Source organism: Plecotus auritus, assembly GCF_963455305.1.
Source record: "Plecotus auritus genome assembly, chromosome: 8".
NCBI lineage: Eukaryota > Metazoa > Chordata > Mammalia > Chiroptera > Vespertilionidae > Plecotus > Plecotus auritus.
This window is the reverse complement of record NC_137782.1, coordinates 75,801,306-75,806,441: the sequence shown is the minus strand read 5'-3', so window position 1 is coordinate 75,806,441 and position 5,136 is coordinate 75,801,306. Positions and strand designations below refer to the sequence as shown.

Genomic DNA, 5,136 nt, shown 5'->3' with positions numbered 1-5,136 from the left:
CCTGTCTCATCCACACTTCCTGGTTGCCTTACCAGGATGTGGAGCAGACATAAGCAGCTAAACAGTGGAACAAGGGAAGTGAAGTTCCGAAGCATTTACTGAGATGCCCAGAGATCCCCCAGCTCTGCTCATGGGAGACCCGTGGGATCTCTGGACATTTCAGTAAATGCATGCCATGGTCTGGGGACCTGGGAGATTGCCCCAAAAACAAAGAACCAACAGGCAATTCCTCCTTTTTATTTTCTTTTTATTTTTGTTTTTCAATCTAGCATGTTCAGACACATAGTTCCTTTAAAAATAAGATTTCTAGGAAGCAAAATTCAAGGAAACTGTTTATTCTTGTGGAATCTGTTGGCTTAACACCTTTTAGAAGAGATTTTGGCAGAGTCCAAATCAGATCTCAAACCTCCTCACTGAGCTCTAGTAGGGTGGCTCAGTTGGTTGGAATATCTTCCCCTGCAACAAAAGGTTGCAGTTTTGATTACTAGTCAGGGTACATAACCTATCTTGCTCCTGCCATCCCTGGTCCCCTGGTCTGCTGGTCTGGGCTCCTATGAGAGGCAACCAATAGATGTTTCTCTCTCACATACTTGTTGCTCACTTTCTCTCTCCCCCTCCTCTCTGTTGAGTTAGAACAATAGTTTCTGATTTTTAGTGCAGAGAAGACTTAAGACCTTACCTTCCCCTGAACTGTGGTTCTGCTTCCTGTGCTGACCCTTCCTTTCAATGGGGAGTTTTTATTTTGCTTTTTCCTCACCCTAAGATATGTTCGTTGATCATATATATATATATATATATATATATATATATATATATACACACACACACACACACACACACACACACACACACACTGTATATATATGGAGATATGGAGAGAGAGAGAAACACACACACACACACACACATATACTAGAGGCCCAGTGCCTGCCCCAATTGGGGCCTGATCAAGACCAGACTAGCTGGGTGAAGGGGCCATGGGCAATTGGCCTGTGGGCCTTGTCCCTGATTGGGATTGGGGGGCTGATTGGGGGTGGGGCCTGCCATGGGGAGGGGCTATGGGTGGTAGGCCAGCCAGCCCCTTCCCCAAATGGGGTAGGGGGTGCTGACCGGGGACCAGGGGCCTGGGGGAGGGGCCATGGGTGGTTAGCCAGCTGGTCTTGCCCCTGATCTGGGTGGGGGGGCCAATCTGGGATGGGGCCAAGTGGGAGGAGGGGCTGCAGGAGGTTGGCCAGCTGGCCTCGCCCCTATTGGGGTGGGGGCCCATCAAGGGTGGGGCTGGCTGGGGGGAGGGGCTGCAGGAGGTTGGCAGGCCAGCTTTGCCCCCTATTAGGGTGGGGGGCGCAATTGGGGGAAGGGCTGGCCAGAGGGAAGGGGTGGGTGCATTTGGCCGGCAGGCCGCCCTTGCTCGGGGTGGGAGAGTCCAATCAGGGGCGGGCCAGCAGGGGGGTGGGGCCACAAGGTTGGCCAGTCGGCCCCACCCCTTGATCCGGCCAGTTTGCTGGCTACAGTGGGCATCATAGCAACCTGTTGTTATGGTCCTTACAGCATTACGGTCACTGGCTTTTTATATATATAGATATATACACACTAGAGGCCCGGTGCATGAAAATTCATGCACTTGGGGGGGGGGGGGCGGTCTGTCAACCTGGCCTGCACCCTCTCACAATCCACAATCCATGACCCCTCAGGTAGAGTCCCTAGGCCTGGTCTGATTCAGGGCCTATCTGAGCTTTCCTTCCCCCGGCTGCAGGCAGCTGGCCCCACCCCCGCCGCTGCCACTGCTTGCCATCTGTGCAGCGCTGTCCCCCCTCCTCTGCCACCGGTCGCCTTCCTCTGCAGGCGACAGGCATGGGGTGTGATGGCTTACCTGGCCTGGGCCTCCCCCTTTCTTTCTTTCTTTCTTTCTTTCTTTCTTTCTTTCTTTCTTTCTTTCTTTCTTTCTTTCTTTCTTTCTTTCTTTCTTTCTTCTTTCTTCCTTCCTTCCTTCCTTCCTTCCTTCCTTCCTTCCTTCCTTCCTTCCTTTTTTTTTTTTTAAGTAAGAGTAATGTTTACTGAATGATACAGAACTGAGTACTGTGAAGGATTTACCAGGATGGAAATGCACCGCACCCTGCTTCTGCCACCCCAACACCCAGAGACTACAGTACTTAGAAGTTACATGCTACAGCCATAATTGCTGAATATCTGTTTGTAATAAACAAACCATAGCATATTTATACTATATCACATTGAGTGATTATAGAAATTCATTTATATATTGCTTGTATAAAATCTTTTTTTTTTTTTGTAAAAAAATATATATAAAAAAAGAAAGTATAAAAAACATGTTCAGTTGAAAGCCCTGCCAGGACAGCCAGTCTGTATTGGTAAACATTCAGTGAGTATGTGCTTTGGAAGGGCACCCATGCCTCATGCCCACAGCAACTCCAGCAGGGCCGGTGAGGGTATGCCCTGGCCGCCACTCCAGGCAGGACTGAGCTGGACCACAGTGGGTGGGTAGAGCAGTGTCTGGCACTGTGCCCTTCTCCAGCCTTGCATCAGGATCAAGGTCAGGGCTGGGGGCAGGCAGATTGCAGTTTCATTCTGAGTTCCATACTCAGCCTAATTCTGGTTGCAACTCATGGCTTTTCCTGGCTGCTCAGAGGTCCTTTGGGTGGGTGCGTTGGCAGAGAGGCCAGAGAAGTGCCCATAGCTGCCTGGTTGGGCGTCTCTCTGGCCCAGAACCTCTGTCCTGCCTCCTGCAAGCCTGGCCCCAGGCAGAACTGTCCTCTCTTAGGACTACTTTGGTCTCAGCCCTTGGTCCTGGGTTTCATCAGCTTGGGTTTCTTCCCCTGGTGTGGCTGATCTGAATTTCACAAAAAAGCCTGGCCGATGCTGGCTGTGCTGAGCCTCATTGAAGAGTTTTTCATGCAGCAAGGAAGAGCCCTCTGGGACCCTCCTCCTCCTCCCTCTCTCATCTCCTCCTCCTCCTCCCAGCCCATGGTCACTTCTTCTCCAGCTGCTCCAGCAGTGGGTTGCCTTCTGGAGTCAGGGGTCTTAATGCTATTGGTCCTGATGATGTCGGTTGAGCATTAGGATGAGCTGCTGCCACTCAGCTTCAGCTCCTCCATCTGGGTTTTCAGCTCCGCATTCATGAGCTCCAGCCACTCAGATTCCTGCTGCAGAAACTCCTGCTCCTTCTTCTTCCAGCATGGGGCTGCCGTAACTTAGTTCTTTTCCCAATGCCTTTTCCTCCGCTCCTCTTCCTCATCTAGTTCACTTTTCACAGGTTGAGGTCTCTTGCCCAGTTTCACCTCCAGGAAGTGCAAAGTGGCGATCATGGCCCCAATGTTGTGGATGTCAGCATACTTCAGCTCCTCTGCAGTCAGGGTGGAGCTGGGGAGTCCGGTCAGGGGGCCGAGTCCTGGCAGAGAGCCTGCAGTCATGGAAGGGTCTGGGATCTGCCCAGGCATCATAGCAGGAGGAGTGGCAGTCCAGTCCTGCAGAAGCCACGGGGGGAGGCTGTGACCCTGGGGCCTGGGCCAGGCTGCAGGCTCCATGCCCTCTCAGGAGCCACCGTGGCACCAGCCCTGCCCTGCAGCGTCCACCACCATCAGCACTTCCCATCGCAGCCTCCGAGCATCCCTCCTACAGGCTGTGGCCTGGTCTCCTTCTTTGAGGCAATTGATCTCAGGGCTCTGCCTGCCTGCTTCATCACCCCTAACCACTCGCCTGCCTACCTCATCGCCCCTAACCACTTTCCTGACTACCTGATCACCCTAACTACTCTTTCTGCCTGCCTGATCGCCCCTAACCACTTGCTGGGGGGTGGGACAAGCCCTGCCTACCTGATCACCCCTAACCATTCACCTGCCTGCCTGATCGCCCCTAACCACTAGTCTGCCTGCCTGATTGCCCTAACCACTCTGCCTGCCTGCCTGATTGTCCTAATCACTCTGCCTGCCTGCCTGATCACCCCTAACTGCTTGCTCGGGGGCAGGGCCAGGCCATTGAGGGGCCATGGTGGTTCTGGTCTCTGGTTGTTCTGGTCGAGACGCCGTTACGGTCACTGGCCTTTTATTATATAGGAATGATATATATATATATATATATATATATATATATATATATATATATATAGAGAGAGAGAGAGAGAGAGAGAGAGAGAGAGAGAGAGAGAGAGAGATCTCAAATCAAAGAACATATTCAGGGGAAGGAAAAGTCTTATGTCTTCTCTTCACTAAGAATCAGAAACTTGTTATTCCAGCTCCACTGAAACAGGCTGATCAGAAAAGGCACATCATCAAGACAGCAAGAGCCCTTCCCTTTCAAGGATTCACTGCTCCCAGTCAGCTCACAACTCAGAAGGCACAGAGGCACCAGGAAGGTTGGGGTGCCTTTTGCCCACCGCCTCCTTGGGCCGCCTCCAGCGTGCTGCAGGAGATGAAGCTGCTGACTCTGCTGGGAGATGCTCTGCCGCCCCTCCGCTTCATTTCCGGTGGACCTTCAGTGCCCAGGGAGCGCCTGCATTTTGCTTGTGATGTTGGTAATGAACTGCCGCTGGGAACAAATTAATGAATGTGTCAGAAACTGCAGTGGAACTGTATTACGATTCATAAACACCATGATGAAAATGCCAGTCGAGCTCTGGTACAAATACACACACACTCTGAAGAAGCAAACTCCTTTTTCTTCTAATGAGAGGATTTAAAATAACATCATTCTGCCCTGAGCACCATGGCCAAGGGAGAATTCCTTAGTGGATAGATAGTTTTTCTACTTTTATATTTAATGTATAGAGAAACAAAGGGAGTTTCATTTTACTTTTTATATTTGTGTGCATATGTACTATGGTTTCAAGTACATGTAGTATTTATACCATGTATGAGTTTTAAACGTACAAAAAGGTACATAGTGTCACCCCTCTAGGTGCTATACCATGTTTGTTTGTTAAATGAGATCTTTTTTATTTATTTTTTGACTATCGTGTTTACATGGCCTTTCATTAATATCCTTCTTTAATATTCTGACTTTGGAATTTGGATTCAGAAATTAAAATTTAATAAAAACCAACCACATTGGTTCACAGAGACCTATGACTTTAAAGCTTATGGCAGGAGGTAGAAAGAAACATCCATTTACTTCAAAACTACA

At 50.0% G+C, this 5,136-nt stretch overlaps 1 pseudogene across 1 annotated transcript; it reads right to left on the bottom strand.

Annotated features, from left to right (window-relative positions):
• Window positions 1–2,986: 2,986 nt before the first annotated feature.
• On the bottom strand, window positions 2,987–3,458 carry LOC308257429 (jun dimerization protein 2-like; annotated as a pseudogene). Its single transcript has one exon. The product of its transcript is annotated as a jun dimerization protein 2-like (transcript).
• Window positions 3,459–5,136: the final 1,678 nt, after the last annotated feature.